This window comes from Chiroxiphia lanceolata, chromosome 1 (assembly GCF_009829145.1).
Source record: "Chiroxiphia lanceolata isolate bChiLan1 chromosome 1, bChiLan1.pri, whole genome shotgun sequence".
Classification (NCBI taxonomy): Eukaryota; Metazoa; Chordata; class Aves; order Passeriformes; family Pipridae; genus Chiroxiphia; species Chiroxiphia lanceolata.
Window position 1 is genome coordinate 94,653,738 of NC_045637.1, and position 15,340 is coordinate 94,669,077.

At 40.0% G+C, this 15,340-nt stretch overlaps 1 long non-coding RNA gene across 1 annotated transcript; it reads left to right on the forward strand.

Annotated features, from left to right (window-relative positions):
- Positions 1-3,787: 3,787 nt before the first annotated feature.
- LOC116797410 lies at positions 3,788-10,810 on the forward strand. The gene is made up of 2 exons (XR_004360651.1): positions 3,788-3,914; positions 4,006-10,810. It is a non-coding gene; the product is annotated as an uncharacterized LOC116797410 (long non-coding RNA).
- The last annotated feature ends 4,530 nt before the right edge of the window (positions 10,811-15,340 follow it).

Here is a 15,340-nt window from a genome sequence, read left to right on the forward strand (position 1 = left end):
CTATAATAAGCAAAAAGTTAAATTTATGGTTTGTTCTGTTACTTCTGTCCAGTCTCTGCAGTGCCCATGCTATGCTTAACCAATATGAAGTTCTGCTTCCTTTGACTTCAGGAGTAAGACCCAAAATGGACTTTTCCCAAAAGGAAAAGCTGATGCCCTATAGGTGCCTGGGTTGCTTTCCTCTTTTGAATCCTAACACTCATCTGGTGTTGAAAGGAATTTAGCTCTTGTTCTCTGTAACACTGCAACTATCTTGATGCTGGGATCCAAAGTTTCATTTTGCTTGATGTTCAGTGCATCAGTCTTGCAGGAATCCATGTTGCATTGGAGTACTCTACCAAGCAGAAAATTAACTATACAAAGAAGTATTTGGTTGAAAAATATTTGAAAAATCACTCCACAGAATTCAATAGCCTTTAAGGAGTCATGAATTAAATTATTTTGGGCTCTCTCTATATTACTCTAATTCTTTATTTTCATCTAAAGTCTACTCAGCCTGCTAAATCTTTGCTCCAAAGCCTGTCCCCTGCGGACAGTTACATCAAATCCAAGGTAGCTAGTGTATCCCTAAGCACAAAGCTGCACTAATATGGACCAGGATTTGTGATCAAATGTTTGAGAACAAATCTTCAAATGCTGACACAAAACTGATGTTAGAAAAATTTGTATTGATGACCTCTCAAGGCAGCATCCAAAATAATCTGAATTATTTCTGTGTGTTCCAGTCTAAAAGCTTTCATGTGAACTCAGGAAGTAATGTTATCCACCAAAAATTCTTACCTGTACCCTCAGTTGTTCTGTTTGGACAACTTCCTACTTCTCCATTTTCTGTATGGAGGTGAAAAATATATGCTGTGGAGCTAAACTGAGAAAGTAATTTTAGACAGGTTAATCTAGAGTCTGCCAATGAATTACTTTGAGAGCTAACACTATCTAATAAAGTAACTATGTTAGAGATTTGGAAAGGGATGAAAGTTACCCATGCTCTTAACAAAGGAGTTAGTGGGGAGGTTATCCAAAGCATAAGAATTAGATTTGTTAGCACTATGTGCATAGGGCTGTCTCGCACATAAAGCCTTTTTCACCTAAGTCTTTTGCACTTCTGAAGGAATTATTACTGGTCTTTCTCTTTGTAATTCTTATCTCTTTCCCTCCCTCCCTCTTCATTTACACCTAACATGATTGTGTATCTCTGGGTACTGCTTAAACGTTTGTACATCAGGTACCTGCATAGGAGGTTTTTCATAAACTTCTGAAAAAGTTTTTACAGATACTTTAGGGCCTTTTTCAGATCTGTTTGAAAAAGGTGTCTTGTTTATTCTGAATAAACCAGCATCCTCCATGTACCATGTCAGTTCAGCCCTATTTCAGACTTCAGATTTCATATTTATATAATCTCTGTTTTTTCTCCTGTTTCTCATAGGTAACATGTGGTAGAACGCTGGAATTGTTATCAGGGTGTTCACTAGGGTTTTAGTGATTTGGCTAATAATTGAACTGGAAGCATTTAGAGATTAAATTATGATCAGGAGTTAGTAATTTGAGCTGAACTTGGTTAAATTAGTATGAAAAGTCTTTTCATTCCTTGACTCCTTCACTTTTCTTTCAGTGGCAGATCTAGGAAAATGTACGCAATACAGTAGTGCAGGGAAGGCTGCCTATGTAGTAAATACAGAAAGAACACTTATTTCCTGCACATTTATTTTCCCAGGGACGGAAGTGCAGCACTAGAAAAGTTACAGAATCTCCATCTCTGAGGGTTTTCAGGATGAAGTCGCAGTTGACCTGATGGAATGTTGATGATATCCAGAGGTTTCACTAAGTTACCTCCAGATGACCCTTCCAACCGACATAGCTCTAGGTCAGAACAGATAAATGAGCTACTGGTATCAAGTGGGAAAGATCATCAGCTCACAGTCAAGAACTGCTGCAAATCTGTCTTAGAAACTAATGAGAACAGACTAGAAGCCAGTCAGAGCCATGTTATTATGATATAGGTTAAAAAACTGGGACTGGTCACCAGGACTGCTCCTCTTATCTTGTATTCCAGAGCCTTGGAGATGCGTATTTTGCTGCACTCAGTTCGACTCACTAATGTTTGTCATTTGGATCAAGAAAGTCATCTGTAACCTGGATTCTCCATATTAGCTGACACTCCATCTGAAAATAGAGTATTACATTGGTTAGCTGTAGTCAGTTTGGGTTTACCAATACTGTTTTCCAGTAAAGATTTGCCAGTGTTGAAAGTATTAGCCCCACAGGTGAAAATGCCCTGGGATGACTGTGGTAATCTTGTGATTTCTGTACATGCAACCCCGTGGCTCCCCTGAACACTAACAGCATACTGAGACTGAATGCTACAACTGGATTTTACGTGGAATTTAGGCAACTCCTAGGTGCAGCCCACTGAAAAAACCTCTTTCTGAGAGGAGCCAATAAGAAGAAGTTAAAACTGCCTTGTGCAAATTTTTGCAATCTGCTATTGCGTGAACAGTCGGGAAGGTTGAAATCGGCATGAAAGAGCACTTGGATTTTGCTCCGATGGCACGTCCCTGTGTAAGGGCTGGCTAAGCATCTCTGTTCTGGGGGAATTCTGTGCTTGATCTCCATTATGTAACTTCGGAGATTGCAGTGGGATCCTGTGCGAAACAGCTGTGCAGATTCACGGCAGCTCTCTTCCTAGATTTCCCTGACACCGCGTACAGTTTCAGTGTAAAGAGCCAGGGAGTGCAGCGTCGCGAGGTGGTGCCCAGCTTTTGCAAACAAAGGGGATGGAAGACTCTGTGCCACCTGCTCTGTCACTTGAACAAATGTTAGGCGTAAAACAAGCTACAAACCGCTAACTGTTTGTTGGATGATAACTTTGTGAGCAGCAATTCCATCGATTGTCAACGTCAGCTTTTTTGCTTTTGTTTCTTGAGCGAGCCAGTCCCTCGGTTCCATGCTCCTGTAGGTAAAGCAAGATGGTAAAGCAGCCAAGATGTTAACTGCTTGGTGCCCTGACAGTTAACAGCATTGCAGAGCTGCATGCTCTTATTCGGGGGCTGCCAGGGATGTCCAGATGTTTCTGTGTGTTAAACAGTGTGGCACAACACCTCTGCAAGAATCGGCAGGCAAGAATGTTTGCTTCTTGACTTGGACTGACAGCTTTTGAGTCGGCAATATCAGGAAAACATTGACACCATCTGCAAAACAGAGTTGTGTCCATACATGAGGAAAAAACCCTTCTGTTCATTTTTCCTGATTATTTTGTGGGACAGTGCATTCACTAAAATTACCAGTTAAGGAAACCATAAATGCCTCTGTGTTTCTTGCTGTAGTCGCTTGTTGAGTGTGGGGCTGAGTGGGAAAAGGAGTGGTCTTGGCAAACAGCTTATTAGCCTAAAATAAATTATTCAGAACACAGGTTTGGATACAGATTGCAGGGAATGATAATGGAGATGGTTTTCTGAGTCTGTTCATGTTAGGGAGACATGGAGTATGCTTTTCAGGAATTCACTTAACTAGAATCACTTTGAATAACGCAGCCTGGAAGTAATATTGCTGCCATCCAGCTAGTTTCTGTGGAACAGCATTCTGAAGCATTGGCATTGAAGATGGATAGATATGGAGATATTTTTGGGGGGGCTTTTTCTTTTTTTTTTTTTTTTTTAAGGGGAATTTTTCTAACCAGTAAAGAGGGCGATGTTTCGGTTGAGATTTTTTCCCCCCAAGTGAAATAGTGGACCACATCAGCATCCGATTTGGGTGCGTCATGTGGTTTCTCATGTGATGCTGGTCTCACTGTGCTTTGGAGAGTGAGCCTTTGTGACTCCGCACTCTTGGACAGTAGCATCCAGCAACACAGGAGACTTTGGGGAGGGAGAGGAAAAGACACAGCCTCCCAGAAAGCCCTAAAACCCAGAAAAAATAAAGTTATGATAATTTATTATAGTTATTGTTTCTTCATAACTGTTTTGGCTTTAATTTTTAATTCTGGGTCTTCCCTTTTCTCCGTTCCTGCAGGCATAAAGCTGCACCGTTCAGAAGAAGCAAGACTGTCTTTCCTTACAGCTACGATGCTGCACCGCTTTCGACACAGCGTGCTTTTCCCCGCGTTTACCTGGGCGGCTGCTGCTCTTTCTGCTGCTGCTGGGGCTGCTGCAGTCTTACTGCCTGTGCTTCACCCTGGCTTGACTGACTCGAAACTCTCTCGTCTGCACATTGCTAAGGAAGAAGAACGATGGAGCCGCATTTTTTTTTGTTGGCTCTGGAAGCAAAGGGTTGCGATATGTGATGATTTTGGGATTTTCTTTGGTGGGGGGGAAGGAGGAGAAAAGAAGGGTGTTAATCTAGGATGGTGTGGGTGAAAGCTTAAAGAAATATTATGTAAAGTAATCCAGTGCTCGACAAGGGCATCAGCAACAAGAATCCAGCCTCTGCTGCTCCAGAGGATTAACATGGGGAAACCACAGTGCTGCAGTCAGGTTTCACCTCAGTGTTGTGCTGGAGACGGATAAATAAGGTATCGGTTGCATCTGCCTGATAAGGCAAAGCCAAAGGGAGAAGGAGAGAGCGAGCAAATGCAAATGCAAAGGAAGAAGAAACGCTACGTGCCGTTTGTCTGATTCTGTGGATTCTCATTGCAGAGAGGATGGCTTGATTAACAAAGCAATGTATGGACCGAGGGACTGTAAATCGTAGCTTGAACACTCCTGGTGCTGTCAAGGAGTGAACTGATGAGTTAGGTGGCTGCAGGAATATCCCCAGGGAAAACAGCAGCCACTCACTCCGTTTATATCTGTGTATGTATGTGCTTTTGTGTGTGTGTGAACATGTATGGAAATGAAAGCAAGACATTTCTGACCAATTTACAGAGGACGTTTGTCACTTTACTGGGTCAGACCTGATTGCAGCTTGTATTTTCAGCTATAGCTCTACACCCATTTCCTGACTGAGGTGGTGCTTTGTGAAAACAGATGGTAGGCAGTATTCTTTTAGGAAATATGGAAGCAGATCCTTTCTGCTTAACACCTTAAAGCACTGAATCTTCTGCACTGTGCTGAGAAAAACCATGGGGTTTCGTTTTCTCCATCTTAAAATCTCTATAAACACAGCTGTATTCAGTATGGTGAAAAATTCTATACTGTAAATAGAAATGTGATCAATCTAATCAAAATAAATGCATCCCAGATGACTTCTAGACCAGCTGGCTACCACAGTCATCAGATGACTAAATCCTCAACTGAGCATTTATATTCAGTGTTATATTTGCATCTTTTTCTTTTTCTTTTCTTGTTTTTTTTAGATTTTCGAAATCAACCTCTAATTGAAAAAGATTCTTCACATGTTGAGAAAAGGCAATGCTTGCATTTGGCAATCAATTTCTGTGAAATGTAACTGGGTGTATTTTTTACTGCCGAACCTGCATGAGACTGTGTTTTTAGGGCAGGTAGACTTGTCACAGTACAGGCATATTTCATTTGGTAGGCAGCTCGGCTTGGCCATGTCTGAACAATGCAGAAATAGGGGAAACAAGTGCTGCAGTCAGCTAGCAAGGCTTGGCATGGCTACTAGCAGCTGCATACCGAGAAAGAGGGGTTTTTTTCCCTTTCCTTTTTTTCCCTTTTGTACAAAGCCATAGACCATAATGTCAACCTAAAATATGTACGAGGGGATTTTCCAATAGTCATGGTGAGCTACCCTGCAAGATGCCTGTCTAGTCCTTCCACTGTTTGTTCCCCCGCCTACAAAGGCAGCCCTCTGTGTTGGATTATATTTAGCCAGCTGTTGGATAACATTCTTGTGCTGGGGGCAAAGGAGTCTTATTACTCCCAAACTGTAGTTTTCTGTTTGCTTAAAGAAAAATAACTTTGGCAATACAGTAGGCTCTGCAAAGGAGTTTATGCCACCGCCTATACGTTTCTGAAACTGTCATGTTCTTCTAACTCAGGCAGCTTAAAGCAAGAAAGGAGGGAGGAGGAGAGACTCTTAACTCACAGCTTCAAAGCTGCAGAGATGAGCAAAATGTCAGCAGCTTGTAATTAGGAGCCCACGGTTACGTCAGTGACTGTATCTCTCCAAGAATAGCTATGTGATGTGTGCCACAAAGCAAAGGAAGACTCTCAAAACCTGGTTAACAAGCCTGGTTCAAACAAGAAAGAGCAAAATGGATTAATGAATCTACTGTGTTCCTAAATCAGATGTGGATGGATTACATGCACAAGGCTTGCTGAATTCTGCAGCAGTGAAGACTGAATTATCAGTTTGTTAGAGGGCAAGACATTCACCAAAAGTGCAAATCTTTCAGAAAAAAATGCAGATGAACAATCTATCTTTGAAATTGTCTTTCCGAGCTCTGTCCTGTACAGGCAGCTGCATGACATGGAGGCATGCTCTGAAGGAAGAGACCAGCAAGCTACGCACGAAGGTGTTTAGAGGAAGGGTATAATTAAACATAAAGCAGGCTTGATGAAATTCTCTTCTGGCATTACAGATTTGATACCAAAATACCACCCCAGAGAAGACTGGCTGGGCTCTGGTGTGGTTTATATTAAGGCTTCTCTGGTTAAGAGCAAGGGGGGAGGGACAGGGCTTTGTGCAGCATCTTGCAGCCATGCAGAAATCCCCAGAGCTGTGGGAAGTAGGAGGGATGGGCGCAGCTATGAGCTCTTAAAGACACATGCCCATATCCCACCAAGGGGCTTTCTGACCTCTGCAATTATTTTTAGGTCTGTGAAGGCAACTCGGCAGTGCTTAAGCAGTGAGATTGCAGGGGGTGCTTAATCTGCTGCAACTGTCCTTTCTCTGTGTCATGGCTGGAATATGTTTACAGTGCTTTTATCAATACCCCTCCACCACATCCAGTGTGCATGTCTGTCAGTGTTCCCGTCGCCCAATTGCTGGAAGTCTGGTGTGGTTCCTTGCTCCCAGCAGAAGTCACTTGCAGTTAAGCTCTGTTGTAGTTGCTCTTTAATTTACCAGGATAGGTAGATTGTCTTACACAAACAGTGGGGTGGGTGGTTTTTGGTTGTGGTTGTTTTTTTCGACTGTGAATACAAATTTGTAGGAGGAGGTGACTCTGTATATTAAACCAATAGCTCTTTGAGTTGTGTGTAGTATAATTTAAATATACTCACTTTAATTAATAGAAGGTTACAAAAGCTGGCATTGTCTGGGGCTGTTTAATTTACATCTTAGGTTTAGTCAATGAGCATAACCTGACTGATTAGAATAGTGTATTCTGCGCAGCCAACAGGGTGGAAGGCATTATTTTGTTTGTGTTAGTTCAAACAGCTGGTCATTAATGCAGGCCCCATCTCCAGAATGAAGTGCTAGTGGACATGAATGGCTGCCTGATTAATGCTGCCCCTCGATGGGTCCTTCATCCAGCAGCGATGCTCGTAGCAGAATAATGCAGCGAGATTTGATTGCACTCTAACAGGGTAGTATGTCATTGTGTCACCGAGTGATCGAGGTTATTATGGGGCAGGGCAGACAGACGGGACAGTGGGGTTACTAGACCGTGGCATTTTTAGAAATGCAGGGCTGACCTACTTAGAGTTATTCTTGCTGGCTGGCAGCTGCCTGGTGAGGGGCTCCCCCGGATAGGCTGCGGCTGTTGCTAGGGGGAATTAGCATGAATTTTTCCACATAGAGACTCAGTGATTGAATGATAAAAGCTGACTGGAATTAAAGAGATTCGGTTCAGTATTATGCAGATTTATCTCCTCATTTTTTTTCTCTCTGTCAAGTGCATAAAAAGGGGCAGAAAACAGTTTGTTTCCATTTATTTTTGACCTATTTTTTTTTCCAGAGAAGGCCAGAAGTGTTGTGAATTTTTGATCATAATTTAATATTTAAGCCATTGAAATGATATGATAGTGGGCATACATCTTTAATGTATGGAAGGTTCAAATGCTATGTCTCTGGAAGGGAATGAAATGAATAACATATTTTGTGTTCTGGTCAGACTGCTGCCTCTTTCTATCTGAAGCTGTGTCAGATTCCCTTATCTGGAAAGGGGAAACATATAACAGGTTTTATTGAATAACATTACTCTTGTCTATTTTTAGCTATCTGTACTTAAAAAAAAATTAGTCCTGTTTACATTAGTGGATGAAATTAATCATCAGGCTATGCCTCATGTATGTGGAGACAGATGGCCCAGGTAGCTATGATGTTGTGGGTCATGTTCATCTGAAAGGGTGTTTACATACTGCAAACTTATCAGCACTGCATACCTAGCAGCGTACTGATGCCTGGCATGTAATCACATCAATAAGAGAATGTCTTCTGGATTTCCGAGTCTTTTTCAGGCTTTGGTTTGAAATTGGATTCTCTAGATGGCCTTCCTTTATTTATCTACATCTGCCTAAAAGAGTGTTATCTTTTCAGAGAACTCTGTGCTCCCTCAGGAAGCAAATAAAAACAATACTCAGTGAAGAATCCTTTGATGTAATTATGAATATTTCCTTTGTTATCATCACTAATTATAGAAGATCTTTGTTTAAATTGCTATCCCCCTCTGTATGATCTTTTACCATATGAAGAAGTTCTAATTTAGTGGTTATAATTTTAAGTTAAATTTTCATGGCAACACATGACATCACACTCGAAGAACTGGGAATTTTCAAGATAAAAGACAGTGGGGATGGGGGAGAAGGACCCACATGTCTTTGGAATTGCAAAATAAAAAATATGACTCGGTGATGAAAATTAGTGAACTCATTTTTGTCTGAAATAGTTTAATTTGAAATATTATATGAATGAGATACCTTTTAGAGAGGTGTGAGCAGCCTGCATGTCTGTCTGGACAGCCACCAGCCTCCCTGGAACCAGTGCTCTCCTGCTTTGGCCCCTGGAGTTTCTTGGAAAGCAATGAAGAGGAAGAAACTGGAAATGAAGACATGAATTTGAATGCATTTTGTGACTGAGGCAAAGCATTCAGTTCCTACAGAGTTGAATTTCCAACGACTCTTTTGTGGCATTGATTCATTACTGAAACTCATATCACTTCCTTCTCTGCTCCTTCCTGATGGTCTCATGAAGTGACAGATTTTTAGAGAAGTGAAAGTGAAGAGGGGCACTGTTTGATGCCCACTAACTGTGTTTGCCTTGCCTGTCCCTGGAGCTGACTGCAGAAAGTTTTGGGTCCACTTGCCTCAGCAATATTCTCATGATCAAAGTCTGATCTCCTGCTCCACTTTCCTGCCGGATGCTGCAGGATGCTAGGCAACAGACCTTTGTCTACAATTGTCTGTTGAAGTTCTTGCCCTTGTTGGTTGTAGTGAGTTGCAGTTTCATTCAATTCACCTGAGATATTAGCTGAATTGGGCTTCAGGAAATCAAAATAAGCATGCAATGCTATATTAAAGCAGAAATCTATTTTCTAGTAAAAATATTTGAGTGTTATCTTATTTTGGTATATTCTTGCTAAGAAAGGGGGAGTTCAAAGAAAAGCAACAGACAAGATAAAGCATATACTCTGTGGAAAAGAGTTGTATACTTGTTTATTTGGGATTTCAACACAGTGAATGTTTATAACAAACAACAAATCAGACAGTTTAACAAACCATCAAGTGATATATTAAATATAAAAAATATAATGCACAAGAAATTGTATTCAGCATTAAACTGCTTCTCTGAAAGTCTCTTTAATGGGAATTATTCCAAATAAATGAATGTATGAATGATCCGATCATAATGCTTTGGGTAATTATAAGTAGCAGAAATATGGAGTTAATGAAACAAAACCAAAATCTGAGCTTTGTGTGTGTGTGTATAATGCATAAGAAACAGGACACCAGAGGAGTTAGAAATATATGTCTGTGTTGAAAATATTGTCAATTGTGCACATTCTTTTGAAAAAACCATGTTAGTCATTTTCTGATGATCTCCTCTGAGGTTTCTATTGTTGCTACAACTTACACCTCCTACCTTGAAGTTTCTTACCTACAAAAGATTGTGCTGTATTGTTCAACATTCTTGTACCATGACCTCTCCTGTGAGCTATGAAAGACCTATTATGCTAGGGTGGCTAAATGAGTGCTGATTTACTGGGAGCATATGCAGGCAGTAATTTTTATTTTTTTTCTCAACAAAATACCCAGAATCCTGCCTCCATTTGCAGCTGTGAGGTGGCTGTGCTGCTTGGTGTATTCCTGACTTCAAAGTCTTGGCAGGTCATGGATTTCTTGGGCATTTTGTGATTTTATCGCAACTTTATGTTTTTCTGAAAATGATCAGAGGATACAGGATATAGAGCAACCCATCTAGATTTCCATGAAGGGATTACAACCAGAAGGAGTGAGTTGACTCCCAGCCCTTACCTCCTGCCAGGGCCTTACAGATGAGTTATCCTGCAGCAGATGTGTTTTAGTTCCTATTTCAAACCAAAAGTACAAGGAATTGTATCGTATTTCTTAAAAGACTGGCAGTTAGCACATTCCTTTTATTGCAATGCAGTAGGGAATACAAATGTTTTACAAATTAAAATAATCCTTACAAGATTTTTTTCTGTGATCCATTAACATGGAAACAAATTCTGTAACAAACTACCATCAGCCAGGAGCAGCGTTATTGTGGCTCCCACATTCATGGTTTTCCTGCATCTGTGCATGTGTGTACCTATGCACTCAGAAATGCTACATACATGTAGCATGTGAATGTGTATACAAGACAGAAGCAGAACTTACACAAATACAAGACTGAGGCGTATATATAGTGTGTGGTCACAGTGTAATACCCAAACCTGTACCTCTAGATATATGATAGTGGTTTGTTTATGATGAAAAGTGACTTGACATAAAATTTATGCAGTTCTTGTGTAGCAGAGCCATTGTGTTAATGCTGTCAGCCATTCCTCACCAGCAACAACAAAAATTCATGATAATGTGTAAAGGAAGGATAACAAAAAGGGTAGGTGTGATGGAAAGTAGGGTGTACCTAGATAGGTGGGTTTCATAGCCACTTATACCCTTTTCGTAGTCAATAGCAATGTAACATGAAATAAACGATGGGCTGTTTAAGACAGAGGGAGATATTTTATTTTATAGTTAATTCTTCCTTCCTGCTTTTAGGCCACACCTACTTCAAAAGTGAATCCAGACTCAGATCTTGACAGAGATCGTGACCCTGTTGAAACCAATGGCTGTTTTATCCTGGAATTCAGTTGGGCCAGGCTTTCATCTCTGGTATTTTCCCCTGAACATGTCTTTTTCTGTGCTCTTGCTCCAAAGTGTGGTGTTTCTGCTTCTACTTTTTTTTCTCTCTCTTCCTCTGAAAGTACTTTGAAAGCTAACTTTTTTGTTGAGCAATATATTATAAATTTGCTCTTAAGTATGAGAAAATGTGAGGAAATATCACTTCACTGTTGAGCAGATAAGGTTGGGTTGCAGTTACTCTCTACAGTTATGTTTTTCTGAGTACTTCTGCTTTCATCATAGAACGTCTTTAGTTTTTAATGAAATGGAACAACTAGTGAGCAAAACAAATATGCCAGGGAGAACCTGGCCTCTTAACAGGCTGCAGAAACTTGGGTAATGAGATGGCTAGAGTCTTGACTTATAAAGCTTAGAAATGTCAAGGGAGGCAGAACACAACAATTTTTAAAAAGAAATGCCTTCTAGCTATCTAGCCACTTTTGCTGCTATCATCATTAAAGTTAATGATGAATTAATTTTTTTTTTAATGCTTTGCTGTTGCATAAATGGTACTCACACCAGTATTCAAAGAAGTTGTTCATTTGGAGGCAGGTATACCACATTTGTGTCTGAGTTTGCCGTGCTTTTCTTTGTTATATATAGACACAGTAATTAGACTTTTCTGAGGTCAAAGTTTTTTTGTTATTTCAAGGAGGCATTTGAAATAATGGCAGTTAGGAGAGGACATTGGAAATAGATTTTGTGCAGTATTTTATCATTTAGAAAATATGCAGAATGGAGGAGGTGGTGCATTACACTGCATACTTGGTTATGATGAAAACGAAAGGGTGATGAATCTTGATTTAAATCTCCTGTTCGTGACCTTTAATGATGGCAATGTATTATAGATCTCACCTGCAATTCCTTTGTGTATGTGCTGACACACATACATACTGTTTTAGCTGAGCTAAAATTGCTGGTGTGTCATCTCCAGCAGCTCTTTTTATTACTCCTTTGAAACTAAAACCTACAATTGTTTACAACCTGGAGATGAGATCACAAGTTCCAGTCTTTTTTTTTGTTTCCCTTCCAGTGGTTGGTAAGATTATGTCCCTTTGTGACTTTTATGGATACATCCTTTTTATAAAGGAGCAGAAATTCCAGTGGATTTCAGTGACCTATTTGCTGTGTCACAGTCATCTGATCTACTTTCCACCAAATGTTTTCTGTTAACAGCCACAGAATTGCACACTTGCCTTCACACTGGACTTTGATTCCTTGGCATGATACTCACCATTGCCAAGATTTTTGCGATTGTGCAGAGATACTTGTAAATGTTAAAATAATCTCCTCTGGTGTCTATATTTGTAAGTGTCTGTTCACACTTGATATGAGTTTAGCTTGATGAGACATGATGATCTCCTTTGTCTTATGAGAGTAATCCCATTTCTTTTAGAAGCAAGCGAATGACAGGCTGAGGAGCCCAAACAAACAGATGATGTTTGATTTTACAAACCAGGTATTCATGTTATGATACATTCCCAAGAAGCAGGACAGGTGGCTAATGCTGTGCAGATCAACTTGGTTGTGTGTTTTCAAACAGTAGATCATCTGAAATCAGAGCTATAGGACTGAGTGAAATACTGGCCCTGGTGGAGCCATTGGAGAGCTGGGTTTACTAGGGAATGGTGCCTACTTGCACAGCTCTCTAAAGGGAGTCTCCAAAGTTTCAAGTACTGCCAGCAGTTAGTTGCTTTCTTTGCTCAGCTCAGCCCAACTGATGCCATTTTCAGTTAGGTGGTGATTGTAAGAAGAGGAAATGCCCTTTATTTAAACCAGCTCTCTCCCATAAACCTTCACTTCTTGTTAGCCTTAGGTAATCCTGTCTGCCTCATATATGTGTTGAATTATAATAGGAGTTTGAAGCATGCAAAAAAATCAGAAGGTGGACAGGATTTTGGAACAGTGGTTTTGTGTAGTTGAAGTTTTCTAGAATGGGATGAACATTTTCTGTTGCAGAGAAAGTTAGGAGAAATGCAATTCAGTGGAGTTTTGGCTGTACTCCTGTGCTGCATAATGATGGAGACCAATAAATTCACTTAAAACTCTGAAATTTTCTTTGTCCTTGGCTCTACAACCAGAAAAAATCACCCCTCTGTTCTTCACAGGCCCCCATCAGTTCTGCACAGGCCCCAAGTAGTTTACATCTTAGCTTGTCACAGCTATTGTGTGCAAACATTTTTAAACGTTTGGTTCCCCTTGTCATTTGAGCCATGAGGACTTAACATATGTGCTGACTTTTATAAGGTCTGTGATTATTGCTGGATTCTAGATGGTACCCAAGCCTTCCTGGTAGCCACTAGAATATAATTTAATATAAGTCCACACATACGCATTTTCTTAGAAAGGATGAAATGGCTTTTTGTCACCCCTTAATTCCACGTCCAAGGGTAGAAAATGCAAGGGTTTTTTCTCTGTGAGCTGGATGGACATCAGAGACTTTTCTCTCTCTTTGGGTCTCACAACCCTGCTTTGAAATGTCTCTTAAAGAGATGAAAAGGGTGTAGTTGTAGCTTTAAAACCATGAACTTTGCACGTACTGAAATAAATGGTTCTCCCTTTTATTCTGAGGACCAGGTTGAGATAATACACAGAAGACAAAAAAAATATGGATGGTCTTCTATTTTATTGTTTCCTGACATTTCCCTCCCCCCTTTCTCCTGCCTTAATTTATTTTTGGGGTCTGGAAAGAAAAGCATGCTGAAAAGCCCCAGTGTATTGATGTGTGAAATTGAAGGAGTTACTCATTCTTATGATCCAGCCACTGTGCCCTTTGACAGGGTTAACATTAAAAGAAATGTACTAGAAAACATGCACCTAAGTATGAAAAATTCCTTAAATTCAGGGTGTGTTCATACAAAGTGAAGTTTTTGCAGTGTGGAAATCATTAAACCTGATCCAGAAAAAATGTGAGGTGCCCCAGCCATTGAGATGTGAATCTCTTTAATCCGCACAAGCATTAGAAAAATCTGAAACATGTGAAAGTTCAAAAGCTGCAAAGCCATTACATGACTTCTCATTCATTTCTCAAATATTGTAACTTTCTATTGAACTGTGAAAAGACTTTTTCTTGTATTTTTTTTTTCTTTTCATAAGCAGTAGATCAGTCACTCACTAATATGTTACTGCACATTGCGAATTTGAAAGTGAGTTTCACTTGGTTATATCTACATGGATATAATTTCTTGATTTATTTTAGAGCATTTATGTAGCATTTCAATAGTTGGTACTTACACCTTTTCAACAGTTGCTTTTTGGGAGGGGGAAAAAGGCAAGACTGAGTACTTTTTAATTTATTTTTTTTTTTGAGATCCCAATCAATTTCACTGCAAATTTAGAGGTAATCTTAAAGACTAGCTCTAAATTTACATGAATATGTACGCATGGTAGTCAAAATCCAACCCAAACTAAAGTTTAACAAATCCAAATTAACACAAAATGCTTTTTCTCATCTTAAGTGTACAGCTCTGAAATATACCAAGAAGACCTTCAAATTTGGTGAAAACTTATTTCAGAGAAAACAGTAAATTACTTTTTGTAAAGGGACAGATTTGGTTGGTAACAGAAATGCTTAGCCCAAGGAAACCTGCTACCAACAACCTTTTAAAGTGCACATAGCTCCAAGGGCTAGACTATTCATGCCTGGTCCCAGACTGTTGTCCTGCAGCAGCCAAACCTCCTGCAGAGGTTCGGGCAGTCTGGCAGCTCTGGCTTTCCCTCTGTGGGAGTATTAATTTGTTTTGCAGCTGCAATTGTAGTATTAGGCTTATTTTTGATTCCTTTGCCCTTTCTGTGGTCTGTTAGAGCAGTCCTAAAGTTTTCAAATAGTTGTCTCTGAGTGGGGTATGAGTTGTGCTTTAGGCTGTTTGCTTAAATGGAGTACTTGTTGAGATAAAGTTGCTGGGAAAGAGGCGGGGGGAGCCCTATGTCTAATGGTTTTGTTCAAGGAGCTGCCAGGGATGTACTCTTTACACTATAATGTCTGAAACTATAATAGTTCTTCATGTATGGGTTAACAGACTTTCTTAAGGGTAACAAGAATAGAAAGTTTCACACTGATTTGCCATTTGAAAATCAACCACAAATTTTGTCAGTGAAACTCCTGTGAGAAGACAGTATAGTGATTTAAAACAATTGGAGTTGTTTTTTAAAATGGC